The following is a 14,848-nucleotide window of genomic DNA, read 5'->3' as shown; positions in this document are numbered from 1 at the left end:
TTTCAAATGAACCATTTTTCCTTTCACATTAAACATTTAATAATGGGTTTATTCTTAAACTGACTGATGATAATTCTTTGTCTTCATAAAAATACAAATGGAAGCGGGAGAAGTTCAATATCCCACTCTCCTGCAGCATGTTCATTTTATGCTGCTCAGTGAGTCAAAGGGCAAGCAAGTATCTCTGGATATTATCTAGTTCATATTTTCACCCTACGGCACGATAAACCCAGGTCATTTCTGTATTAGCCATTTTACTCACCCAAGATGATCAAAGAACCTAAGAGGTGCAAGGTTGCCTGACAGAAGTTTTACCCTAACCTATTCATATTCATAATGGGAAGATTATTGAGTTTCTGATCCATTTGCATGCTTAACTGGCCTTGCTGTATTTCTTATCTAACCTGAAACTTTTTTTAAATTTCAGTATGTTCTGTTTTAGCTGTTCTGTTTAGGCCTAGGGAAAAAAAAAAAAAAAAAAGACTATTTCCCCTCTTTGCAATGGTCATTTATGTTTTTAAGGACATAAGGTTTTTTTGGTTTAGGTTTGGTTTTTTTTTTTGCTAAACAACCCCAACTCTCGGGAATTTGGATCCTAAGAAGTACTCAAGAAATGACAAATCAAGTGAGACTCCTCTTTAAGTATATCAGTTCTATATTAGCTAAGAAATTTATTTACAGAGTGGGAACATAGCATACTTCCCCCACCCCCAACAGCCAAGACCTTAGATGATTAATTGGTGATACACCCAAGGCTTTGATACTTCAATACATTGTACTGCCAGCCACATACTCTATCTCATGCTTTCTTGGATCATTTCCATTGTACTCCACTGCAATTTACCAAAACAAACCCAACCCTATCAAAGAGGGGTACCATAACAAGACCAATAAAACCCAAACATTAGAACCTTCTTTGCTTCCCAAATCGGAAGTATCATGGTGGTTCCTCATAGGAAGTGAAGATAGTTTTATATTAAGATTTTTCTTTTAGCTTTAAAACCAGTGAGGCTTTTCTTCCCTGCAAAACTAACAATTCAGTATGGAAAGGTCTTGATTTTACTACATAATTTCTTCAGGGAATTACTATTAAGTTACCAGTTCACTGGCATGACCACTTGGGGTCCCATTATTGCCACATTCATTTGAATGGAAAAGACTGAAGTCTGGAGATATTCTGGCTTGACTAAACTTTAATTTTAGAATTCTCATAGGCACACCAGCTGCACAGTTCAGCTCCCCAATAAACAACATTAGCTTGGTGAAGAATTAGAAGATGCAGAAGGCTACCAGCAGGAAAGCAGAAGAGAGCAGTAGGTTTGTATTTGAGCATACCTCACAACATATTTCAGCAGAAAGTCAATCTCTTTTCAGAGGTTAGGGTGTACAGCTGGGTACTCTGTTTACCAATGCCAAGCCTTTTGGCTTCATAAAATCTGCTGTTGTGATAGGATTAAAACATTTTTGCAAGAGATATAGAGGAATAAGCTCAATCACAGATCGTGAAATAACCGTCACCCAGCTCTTTCTACTGGGGGTTGGACTCTCCAGCCTAATATCTTATTCAAACAAAGAGCCTTATACAGAACCTGTGTACTGAGTAACTAAAGCTGTTTTGCATTAGTGCATCTATTGTAATCCTTCTGTTTCTTTCTACCACATTTTGATGCACAAGATTGTGCTCCCAGTTCAAAGACAAGGCATGTAGATTTAGAGACTCACAGAGGTTCCTGTTACATGACTTATCTGTTTTGGGCTGGTTTTTTTCCCCAAAGTGTTTCCAAACACTGCTTAAGTAGGTACTGAAACAGATACATGTTGTGTGGATTTTGTTATTAATTTCTTTGTTCATTGCTCATGTTATTAATTTCCATTGTTCATGTGAAAAGATCACTGATGGGTCTTATCTCAGTGAACAGAGCAGTATGTTTATATGAGAAATACACACTTACATTATTAGGTTGCAGGAGGCCTCTTCAATGTATTACTCAATCTTTACCTGAAAGAAGAAAACATAACTTAGACGTCTTTAATAGAGAAGGTCACAAAATTATTCAGTGGAGAAATTCATCCATAAGTGCTCGTTGTGTGGGAAGAGGTGTATTCTCCAAGGGAATCTTGCTGAACTTCTCAGAATAAAGCAGTTCGGTTTGGGGGAACTCAATTTCTATTTGACTTTTTTTTTTTTTCCTTCATGTAGTAACAAAAGTGTAGATTGCTTTACAGTACATACCTTTGCCACAAACCCATCAAAACATAAGATTTCAATAATCATTAACATTTAGAGCATCAATTATCAGCTATATGTTAAAATACCAATTGCCAAAATGTCTATGTAGTAAATGGTATCATAATTGGAAAGTATTACTATCAATACCATGTATTTTAGGATAACCACTAAACACAAATTTTGCCATAAAGCAAAACTTTGACAAACCTAATGTTTCTTCGGCAAGAAGCTTCAACATTGCGTCTTCTCATTCAGGTTTTCTTCTAAGCCTCAGCCAAAAGATTACGAATTCTGAGTTTTAGTTAGATCTGCTCTTTAGAACAAGTCACAACTCTATCCTTACAGATAGCACAGCTAGAGCTAATCAATCTTCTGAAAGGGTTACATGAAATGACATTAACTTCCCACTACTATACAGTAAACCAAAGCATTGTCTGAAGAAAAGAACAGAAAAGCAAAGGTATTTCTCATTTTTGTAGACTGTTAGGAGCTCCTTGTTAGGACCTATTTTAGCTACACAAGTATTTCAGCTCCAAGGATAAGAAAAAAATCCATACCATATAGCTCAGTGCAGAGGATGATTAGAGTGATTTTTGCAGTGTGCAAGGAAGGGACAATATGACCCTATGCATTTCACTCTCAATTACACTAGTGTATTATAGGAGAATGGAGATTAAACATTCCTGTCATGCACAAGATGTATGCAGCTGCCTCTTATTATTTGGTGAAGGTCATGAGTAAGGCCAAACTTATGACTGCATTCTAGCTAAGTAATTCAGCGGTCCTTTTTCCAAACCTGATTTGATAATGAGTTATTAGGAAATATGAGCCTGGGGTAAGAAATATGCTAATGTTTAGGAGACAAGTATATGCAACAACCCACACTGTTACTGTAAATTAGTGACAAGAAGATTTCTCTAAGTGTAAGTACAAAGCCACCATGAACAGAATTAACCTAATGGGGCATTTTGTCAGTCTACAGAGCCTTTAACAATACTGGAAGGTGCTCTAAGTAGTGGTTTGTTGATTCTATTAAATCCCTCTATCCAGGTGCACACTTTGTGGGGCAGTCATTTCCTCACCAGTAACTTGTCTATTGTTTTGTTGCCATCAATATGATTTACTGTCATCAGTAAAATCCTTTTGGTTTCATAAAAGTAACATAAGCATCTATAGAGAGAAAATATTTTGTTCCAGAAATGTAATTCCAGTGTTTGGGATTCACTGTCGTTGAATCAGAAGAATGGAGAAATTCATACTTTGTTTTGTATTCTTCCAAAACACCTCTCTCAAACATGAACAAAAATTTAACAATGTGCACAGCGTTAGGGATTATGGAAGGTTAACCATATGGGAAAGAAAAGCTTGAAAAAATACAAGTTCTGGTTGGTAGGGACACAGCATTTAAAAATATAAGGACTGCTAATGACCACCGTAGGATGTTCACTCTAGTACTAGTACCTGGATTAGAATTGGCAGATGTCAGAGTTGACACCCAGAGTTTGGGTTTGGACACCTAACTGAAAATGCCCTGAAAAGACCACTTGGGACAGCTTTAATATCAGCTACTGGGAACACGGCCAGAGCAACATACTCAGTTGACAAGTTTCAGCAGTTTGAGCACCATGTCTAAACCAGGATCTGCACTAAAAGAAAAAAATCTTCCTGAGATTGAGAAGGTAATAAAACCACCTCCAAGGAAATAAGACTAAACTAATTCATGGATAATTGAATTTTGATAACTAACAATTCTGGGAAACCAAGTCTGGACAGAAGCAGCAAGAACCAATCATTCCAGTAGCAATCCTCAAAAGAAGGTCAAAACACTGGGACAGACTTCTTGAGACTGAGAGGATTCTTCAGGAACCCATCTTCAACATTACCTTTGACAGCATTAACAGTTAGAGCAGTTGTTTGCTTGTTTTTGACTCCTACCTTTACTTTTTGGTAATTTAAGCAGTTAACAGTATAAGCGGCTAAGGATCAAGGAAGAATGGAGCCTCCTGTCCTAACTATTCTATGAACACAGAACAGTCCATATGCCCTGCCCTGAGGAGTCTCCATGGCCCCATGCTAGGGACCAACGCTGAGTCGCAAGTAGCTTTTAGTATTCGCCACTGCCAAGCATAAGAGAAGGAAGAAAAATGTTGATTCTCTTTCTCAACTAGAAAGGGATATCTAATAAAGCCATTCAAACAGAAGGGGATCATTTTACAGGGTGCCAGGTCTCTGGAGAGATTACTGTGCACATTCTTTACTGTTTCAAGTGATAGTGTACCTTTGTTACAAAACTTACAGCCTTCAGCTGATAGAACATGGAAGGATAAAATGCACTGCCACAAGCATTCAAACCAACTTCACTTGAGCTATGAAACATCTATGGCTGCTTCCACTGGTATACCAGGAATGAATAATTTGCCTCCCCACCCCCCCCCTTTTCCATTCATGGCTAGCTGATTTAATACTGCTCTTTCAAAAGCCATTATAATTATAGAATCCAAGCTGTTAAAAAGAAGTCTGAATTAAAAAAAATTTTAAAAAGTCATTCTCGCCACATGAAAGGAAACACCAAAAAAATATTTTGTCTTCCTTACCAATACACCATTAAAAACCTTCTAGTCTTCATCCTGCAAAAAAGCATACCCATATTTTTCCAGCTAAGCAATTTGACAGCATCAAGGCAACTTTGGAGGCTAACTTAGATATGATATATACACACACACACACATACAGTGTGTGTGTATAAACAGTAGTTTTCAAGCCAACACTTGGAAGAGACAAATATTAACAAAAAGCCTAGTCATCTACTAATTAAAAAACTTTATACTTGAACATATTTCAGGTATGTTTTAGAACTACACTAATATTAGTTATTTGACCTTCCCTGACATCACACACATTTGTTCCTCAGCGTATGTCTCAGAATCATTATTTAAGACTAAAGCTGACAGACACATGAAAGATACTGAAAAATAACTGTCAAAGGTTAAAGGCAGGATTTCAGCTCATTATATTAAAACTCCATTGGTACTCAGTTTTATGAATTTTTATTCTGTGGCATGGCTTCAAGGCCCACCATTTTGATTCTTTGGAATAAAAACCACAGGATTTAAAACCCAAAGGTATAGGCTCAGGTTTACAGCACAGAACCCAGGACAGCCTTTTAAACAAGGAGCAGCAAGAAACTTGATTACTTTGGTGGGTTTTTCATTATCATCTGAAGCAATAAATTAGTAATTATCATTAATTACTATGTCTTTATGAGGATGAAGATGACTCAAATAAAAAGTACAGAAAAATCAAAGCAGAAAGTACAAATTTTATATACCTATCAGGAAGTTTTTAGGTAGATTTGGCATTTGAAATGTTGAAGAGAGGAGGAGACATTCATTTATCAGGGTGTATGGGGTTTTTTCCTAAATTTGTCATCTCAGCAAGTTACTAAGACCACTGGAATAAAGACTGTATCTTCTTTAGTAAGGGTTTCATAAATATTTATAAGCTGTTACATAAGCGTGTCCACATAATGGGACTAACCATATTCCATCATTTAAAAAAAAATTTTTAAAAATGCAGTAACAAGAAGGATTTGTTTGTTCAAAGTATTACAGATTTTAAAAACTAACATCTATATTTTCATCCTTGGACACATCTATAACATTAAGGTTTATACTCCAGCCAATGATTTATAGTAAGATATATTCCATATCTGGGATATCTTAATTTCAATGTGGACAGATTTTCATTAATAGTGACATTGGTGCATCCTATTTTATTAAGTCCCAGCAAGAATGAATACAGCTCCACAAAACTGAGAAACATTGTACAGAAGTATGAGACAGGAGCCTAAAGGCTAAAAGCTATCCTCAAAGCCTGTCATGCTACCTGTCACAGAAATTTTTTTTTACTGATACATGAAGTATTTCATAATGAATTCCAGTCTTTTGAACTTGTCACTAATTTAATACTACATCTTGCATCAAAAATCTCAACCAAAACACTGCCAGTATCTACAACAGAACCTTCTTCCCACCCCAGACAGACATTCCTAACTGTGAGGAGGGAGCAAACATAACTTACCAAACCCATCTAGGACACCTATTCATTCCATCACCTATATGCACAGCAAATGTGTCACTTAGAAGGTTTAAATTTAGCCATGGAGATCTTTCAGTGTTTTATTCCTGAGAAAAGGCTGACAACTGTAGCTTGCTCTGAGAAAATCAAAATCCAAAGACTACTTACAGAGGCAGTTTTACTGTATGCTTTACTCATTCTGTTAGTCACAGAGTTTGCTTTTTTATGAAGATATGCAAAACTAGATTCTTCTAATGAAGCACTAGCAAGCTGACAACACTTGAAATTGCTTTTACTCTGTAAAGTCAAATGGGAGTATTTAACATTTTTCTGTAATTGCTAAACCAAAGGCTAATCATAGACACCTGTGACAGCTAATGGGTCTGCATTAGTTAAGCTACTCTGACAGGATTTAACTCTCATTTCTGTTCGGGTGATGTCCACAAGTCATTAAAGGAGAGAATTAGCTGCAGAGTATCCAAGCAATACAGTGCAATTCAGGGATGAGAGCTGCTTAATAACTCTAAAAAATAAAACATTAAAATTAAAAAAAAAATCCCCTTCAGTTTCTCATAAGATCACTTTGCCTATATGTTATACCTACAAAAACCTTAACAGCAGATAAGGGTTTGGGCATTTAAGATGACTACCCAGCATGCCGACCAACACCTAATTTCTGTGCTTCCATACTCCCACCTATTTGTCCATACTGATAGTTTCCAGCCTTCCACTTAAAGGCCTTAAGCTCTCTGGATCAGAGAGCTTTTTCCCTGTAGGTCAGTAAGGCAGCTCTCAAAGTGGGTCCCGGTTTGCAGCTTGATTACTCAGTGCTACAGTAATTCAATGTATGATTTGTCAAACCTGTATTTAACATGTGAAAAACGAAAATACATTAAGAAATTCAAACACTTGTAAAGTTCGACCATTGTGTGGGAGTGAGATGAGCTTAGATGGAGTTGAAAACACAGGTTATTTACTTGAAAACTGAAATTCTTAATTTTTTGAAATCCTTATGCACAAGCCTTAAAGTGGCAGCTGCTAATACAAGTCATTTAAAAGCAGTTTCCACTAGAGCGGACTTTAGAACACATATTTTATTTAACAGCTACCGCCACAGTTTGGTGACATTAAAAAACCAACTAAAAAAACAACACAACAACAAAACCAACAACAAAACCCACCACAATCATGCGATAAAAGCATAAAGGAATAAAGTAGCGAGCAATTTTTGTAATATCAAAAGATTTTAGTGAGGTGCTTGAGATTTTTTTAAACAGTATCTCATGCAGTTGAATTCCAGCCTACCAGTAAATGGGACTCACTGGGCTAACAGCATGCTGAGTCTACGGAAGGAGAAAAATGCCAAGAGGATATATAAACACATTGAATGTAATTTACATTCTGCTGAATTTAGTGTCTGCCAAGTCTAGTATACTGCTTGAAATGTTGTGTTTATCAGACATCTGGGTAAAATTTAGGAAAGCTGGGAGATACAGAAATTTCAAAACCATTTGGAAGAACGTCATACTCGTTCATTGTCATGCTTCAGGATAGGTCTTTTTATAACACAATAACTATATGGTCACTATGAAACCATCCTAAAATTCTGATTCTTGAAGATAATACAAAAACTTTTTGGAACTGACTGTTTAAGGAATGTCAGAAGGACAGGAATATCAAAACACTTAGGTTTGGAAGACAGTCTGTATCCAGAACCTTTACACCTAAGATTTAGAGAGGCCTACAGGACCAAAAAAAAAATATTTTCTGCCTCAACAGTTTTTCCACTATTACCTTCCCTCCCCCCCCCAGCATTTTTTAAAATTCTTTCATGGGAAGATAAAGATCTCCTGAAAATTGTTGACAAACCTAGGAGTTGTTGCAATATTCAAACTGTGCATTCTTTAAGGTACTCAGCTTGTGCTGGACAGTGAATGCTGAACAAGAATGCAGCAAATTTGCAAAAACTGTCACCACTAATTAGAAAGACAGTGAACTGGTCTGATCCTTGCCTTGATCATGGCACAGCTATTTTAAATTTTTACCTAAAATTCTTGCATTTCAGAAGTTTCTGTGAAGAAAAGCCAACAACACAAAAAAGCCCACTGAATTTATAGTATTCATTTGTGAGAATGAGGTAAAGCTTGGCTGTGAAAACCACCAGCTTTTCTCTTGTTTATAATAAGGCGGGACTTAGCTTGCACTTCTCAGACCATTATTTTTCCTAATAGGCAGGATATCAAACCGCAGCAATTACAAGGAGACCATACTTGGGGAAGAACATTTGCTCCAAAAAGTAGACAGACAACTAAAGGAGACATACATACTTGTATTCCCAGATTTACTGCAAGCCCAATAGCCAGGGAAGATAATAAACCAAAGAAAAATAAAAGACATGAAACATTCATCACCTTGAGACATATCCATGCCCTATTTTCTCATCTCCCCCCAGTTTTGGGGGCATGTCTTGCTTCTCACGTGAAATGCCTGGAATTCCACTCAGCCTCCTTAAAATAGTTCCCCTAGCTATTCTCTCACCATCTTTATGCACCTTTTTTAGAAAAAGACAAAAAGCACTATCACCAAAAAAAAAAAAAAACAACCCAAACCAAATCCCAAACCCACAAAAAAACCCCAAACAAACAAACCAACCAACCAAAAAAAAAAACCCAAACCCAAAACCCACACAATGCATCCCTGAGCATACACAGCCAATGCAGGAAACAGCTTCCCACCCACAACTTTGTAGGCTGAACTTTGAACCTATAGCTCCCAGGAGTCCTGCTGAGTCTAGCTCAGTAAAATAAATAAGTACCTGCTATACCTCAGCTAGCAGAGAGAAATATGAATTTTAAAACAAGACTAATGCTCAGAATCCTAGCCAAATAAGGCAAAAGCTTCAACGAGTCACATTCTCCTGTACTTCGGATGGTTTCCAGTAAGTCCAGAGCCAGGTATTAAAAACACCTGACAGTGCTGATGGCTTGCATTCACCAGAAGAGAAACTAAGATTAGAATCAGCTAAAAGGAACCAGGCTAAGCCCAACAAAACCTTTATGTTTCAACAAATATTTGCCCAAAGGCTACAACTGAAGCGTCCAGTTAATAACTTGAGTTGACAACCTCACAGACATATAGCTTATGGCAGCATGTGGTCCCACATCCACTACTCTAATCCCATTCCTGCAACTACCTAATGGATTTTCACTTTCATGCTTTTTTTTTTTCCTGAATAAACCTTTCTTAGCTAAGAGCATGTCTTGGCTACACCAGAGATTTTGGACTGCATTTTACCACACTGTAAAGTAGGAAACACACTTTTGGCCTCTATGTAAAATCTAAGACTCTACAGAAACCCCAAGGTCTCAGATACATTGTTCAGCCAGTTCCCTCCCAGAGCAGGCTGCTGCTGCCCTGATGGTTTTCAATTTCACTTGGGAATAAGCCACAAAATATTCAGGAAAGAAGCATCTAGAAATGTCCATTATATTTTTCATGCTTATCTGGGGAGGTTTCTTCTCTGGTTAAGAGAATAATTTCAAGCAAAGGTTAATTATGCACTAGCTTTCTAAGAGCCTATACAGGATTTACAGGAGGTTGGTTGCAACATGTGCACGCCTGCAAAAAACTTCAGATTGATAGCTGCCTTATGCGGAGTTAGTTTACCTATTTTTTCCTTATTCCCCTTATAATTGAAAAAAACCAAAAAAACAAAAAAAACCCCAACAACCAAACCACAAAAGCAGAAAACCTAGTGTTCTGCAATCTAAATTCATGAACTAAACCATACATAGCAATGAATTGCAGATCTCCTAGAATCAGTGGCAAAGCTTCTGTTAACTTCAAAGCAGCCCAGATTTGTCCAAAAGGAATGCAATAAAAGCATGACATCTAAGGTTCTCAAGGTTAGGTAGAAAGTATGAACAAAGGGGAAAGTTCTTTTACCAGCAGCTCTCTGGAGCTTTCCTTTAGAACCGTTGTTACAACCTGTGTTCATCCACCCATGGAGCCTGAGGCAGTGACCTGCCGGCAGCCGTACGCAGAATTTGCTTCAATCCTAGAAGCAACTCTACCCAACTTGACTAGTCAATACTAGTTACTGATAGGTGAATACGCAGCCTAGATACCATTTTCTTCTTAAGTTTGTGAATTTTCAGCATTTCAAAACAAATACTAGTAAAGGTTATCAAAGGCCTGCCTCATTACTGGAAATAGACCAAAATTTTTCAAGGGATAAATTACTCTTTTTTTATAAATATTCACAGCAACAGAAGACTATGACAAAAAAGTTATCAACAGACTGAATACACCACAGGTATCTTCCAGGTACCACATCCACCATGTATATATTTTTAAATGCTGTACATGCATAATTATGTTACAAGCCATAATGGCACTACAGAGGCAGTTAGGTACAAATCACAAATAAAATCATGGTTCAAAACTGCATCAATACAAGAACTGCTCCAGCAAGAGTTCACAGTAACCTATACGCATAGGAGAAGTTCAGAACAGAGTAGACAAATTAATATCTGTATGTGCATTAAAAAGCTGTAACATTAGTTAAGCATTTATGAGCTAAACAACAGGTCCATGCTTTGAGTTTGGATTAACAATAAAACTAACCCCATGCAACATAAATGTTACAAAAAAGCAGCCAATGTAAAATTCACGTTTTGCCTTTTTGCCAGATGATAAAAATGATTCCCCACATGGAAATTAGATTCTTCAAAGCTACCATACTGAATCATTTAATTTGACTAAGTACTCCTAATGCAGTTGCACACTGCAATGAGCATTTGAATTTTAGATGAAGCAAATGAAGGGCAAGGTATTTCTTCATACACACAGTTAGAAAGACTACTTAATAGCAGGATGCTGCACAGCTTATAGAGACAGACAGTAACTCAGTGCAACTTCATCTAGCCATCCGAAGGATGGGTGTATCTTTCACCAATATTGTTTTTACTTAAATATTTAAATTGCATCCCTCCTATATGTTAACAGTGTCTCATAGCTACTGCATGGAACTAACCTGGTATAGGATAGCTACAATTTCTACTTTGACTCACTGCCATTCAAACTTCCACCACCTTACCATGATTCTAACTTTTAAAGGTCTGTTTAAATAAATTTGTTTTGTTGATTAGTCAGGGCAGGCCTTCCAACTGTAAAGTCTAAAATTTAAACACAGAATGTTTAGACAGAAGTTAAGCAATCTTAAAGCCTTAATAGATCTTGCTAGTCTTAAACTATTTATTGCGTATTTGCTAACCCTGAGCAACTCAGGCATGGCTGAAATAATTTTACCTGTACTTTGTATTCCATTTTAAGAAAAAATAATACTAATGGAAGAGCAGAAGTCAAGTCTAGGGAAAAGGTTTCTAAATTATATCATGAAGCATTTATTAATAGCCTGAGTTCTTGTTACCCTTTGTTGCCAACAATTAAAAGTAAAATAGCCCATTAATGCTACTAATCATAGATCATGCAGGCACTCATCTCTGACCTAGAGACATAATAATACTACAAAAAAGTAGTGCCACCTTCAGTACTTCAGCTAATTAAGAGTGAATGCAGAGATCAGTTCAGTGAGAACTGAGTCCTCCATCTCTTTCTGGAGAAAGAAAGATCACCTATTAGATTTAAGTGGCCAGAAATACACTGCCAGCAAAAGGAAATAAATCGAAAACATCATCGGACAGATGAAAGGGTAGTAGGGAGGGGAGAGAAATTTCTAGTCTGAGGAGTCGAGTAGAACATACTTAAAATCCATTTGGCATCTTCTTTCCCCAACCCCAGTCCCACTATCAATTGCTCTGTTTCATGTGGTTTTAATGTGCACTGGTCATTCTCATGTTGCCATAAGCATGATCTTACTAAGTTTAAGCAAAGAACTCAGTCCTAGGTTAATTACCTACAGCCTGGCAGGTCTGTAGGCACTTTGTGATCCTCACATGGTAATGCGCACTCATATGTTCAGTAATGCCATCCCAATCACTAGGCAGATGGGGGGCCACCGGCTCTTTTCCATAGGCATCAGAAGCATGCATGTGGTTACCACAGAAGTCCGACTCTACAGTCCCGCAGAGCTAGAACGGCTCTAATCCATGAAAAGGATGAGAAACAGCTAAACAGAGATTAAACATCTGCACACTATGCAAGTGCACTTTGTCCCAGGTACAGTTACATATCTTGGAAAAGGCTCAGTGGATAGGCTAGGCTAGCATTAACTGTTTTAGCACTAAATCTTTCAGAAGTGGTCTGATTGTTTGAATGACTGTTTCTTGTCCTACTTCACCATTTAAGAACTGCATAGGATAAGTTAGCAAGTTGCCCTATTTCCCTGACAACTAAACACAGAACAGTTTACTGGCACTACCAAGACTAGATGGGAAAAGATTTTTAAGAATCTGCAATGCACCTGAAGACCCCAAACCCTCTAATACAGGGTTTCAAATCTACTACCAGTAAGCTTCAGTCAGAAGAACTGAAGTTATATTTGCTAGCACTGTAAGACAAGCTGTCACTTTGTCAAATGATTTCTTACCAAAACTGACTGCAAGCATAAAGCATTAACATAATTTATTAGAACAATTAGAATGCTTCCTTGTTGTCTTCTAATTAGATTATTCCTTGCACTGGTAATTACATCAGACAAGAAAAGAATAATAGCTTCAGATTTCTAAAATCATCTGTAGAGTACGTGAGGAGAGAATGATCAATAATGCTAATCTACTGGAACACAAATTCCCAGAAAGAGATATTTTATCATAAGTGATTCTTTAAATAATCAGTCTTATTTCTCAAAGTCCACATTACTCTCACGCGTACTTAAAGCACAAACACAAGGGAATAGGCACTGAAACAGCCATCAAAAACGCCAAATGATAGCTGCACTTTGAGGGCTTCTAGGTGAAGGGCACGTTACCATCTTCTCCCACTGACCACAAACGAGAACTGTCATTACATTATCTTTATACAGACCAAGGGAAGAAGAAACTGGTGCAGAACACCCTTCCTCCCCCACATATCCAACTCCAGAGATATTCCAAAACACCTGATCACTTCCAATATCTAAAAAGAGTTAATAGCATATCTTTTAAATTATTTTCTAGTGGGAATGCCATCAACTATAACAGAAAACTCTTCATCCACACAGTCTTTTCTTTACCATTGCCAAACTCCTCTGAACTTTGTTAGCACTCTGCATTGACTATGTCAATCAAAGTTGCCCTGAACTTTAAGAATCACTAAATATTTTACAGCTAGGAAAAAAAACAGTAGGAAGTAAAGCAGGGGAGGATGCAAAAACACAGAATGAAAACCAGCAAAAATAGGAGAACAAACATGAATAAAAGGTCCAAAAGCAGAGCACAAAAAAGATAACATCAGATTTCTCCACATTAATGGAAGTAACCCTACAGCTGAAGGACACCTCACAGAGCAAAAAGGCAGAGTAGTGTCAACTTTTATTATATCCCTGGTCCTTCCTTTTCCTACCAACATGAAACATGTAAGCAAATTGTAATGTCAGTGTTGGTTGGTTAATTTAACATCACAAGCTGCAAAGCAGGTTAAGCACATCATTGTTAGGATTGTACTTGAGAAACAGGTGACGTGAAATTTTGCATCTGCTACATGCCATCCTTCAAGCCATCCCACTTGCTCCAAGAGATTCAGATTAGGGGAATACTCGAAATTTTTAAGTTTTCCACTATAAATATCCTACTTTTTCTCTGCAATTCTGCAAAATCCTTGGGGAGGTTTTGTTGCTTGCACATTTCACCCACTTCACTATTAGCTTTGGGTAAGAGGAAGGGAAAGGCAAAACAGTTTGTAGCACCTCTACCTCAAAGAAGTCTCTGGACACTACTGAAATCTAGAACCTTTAAAAAGCCATCAGCCCAGTGAATGAGAAATCATTCATGAGAAGAACCTAGGGTCTAATGAGGGCACAATAATCTTCTAATAAAAATTACATAATGTAAAATAAGGAATGGGAAATAACATTGGACCAAGGAAAAGTGAACTAGCAGCCAAAAAGCTAATGAAGCAAACTAGAAGAATACCAGAATTAAAACTGGAATTTAGAAGACAAGGAAAAAGCTTACTGAACTTAGGTAAGTCACATAAGTTTAAAAGTAAAAATATAGCTAGGGAAGAGACTGGAGAAAAAAGTGAACAGATGAAAGTGATTACTAAGCATTTTAGTGAACTTGCTGGGGTTGATTTCATTACACCTCTGTATAGGATCATAGAATTTATGGTAGCAGATACCACAATACAACAGAAAGTTCTGCAACCCCTCTTGAAACTTCTATTTCACCTAAAATGGAGATAAAGCCTGTAGACCATTTGAACACTAGACAGTATTTTGTTAAGTTTTTTTAAATTGTTCATTTTAGGACGTATGAAAAAAAGGAAGAGCTTTTTTTCAGAAGATTAAAAATTTCCAGTTTATTTTCTCTAAGCCAAGTTTTATACCTTGATTAATGGGAATCAGATCTACACTGATTGACAATATCTAGCTAGATACTT

At 37.1% G+C, this 14,848-nt stretch overlaps 1 protein-coding gene across 8 annotated transcripts in view; it reads right to left on the bottom strand.

The window, feature by feature from the left end:
- Nucleotides 1–14,848, bottom strand: part of FHIT (fragile histidine triad diadenosine triphosphatase) — a 627,270-nt gene that overhangs the window by 494,291 nt on the left and 118,131 nt on the right. For 7 of the 8 annotated variants that reach the window (XM_069811999.1, XM_069812001.1, XM_069811992.1 and 4 more), the window contains exon 2: nt 1,953–1,999. The exons of the other annotated variant lie outside the window; for it this stretch is intronic. The gene's annotated coding sequence lies outside the window, so the exon portion shown is untranslated. The remainder of the gene's footprint in view (nt 1–1,952; nt 2,000–14,848) is intronic. 8 annotated transcript variants of the gene reach the window in all.

The sequence above is a fragment of the Haliaeetus albicilla genome, chromosome 24 (assembly GCF_947461875.1).
Source record: "Haliaeetus albicilla chromosome 24, bHalAlb1.1, whole genome shotgun sequence".
Taxonomy (NCBI): domain Eukaryota; kingdom Metazoa; phylum Chordata; class Aves; order Accipitriformes; family Accipitridae; genus Haliaeetus; species Haliaeetus albicilla.
The sequence above is the reverse complement of the archived record's forward strand: the minus strand, read 5'-3'. Positions and strand labels throughout refer to the sequence as shown.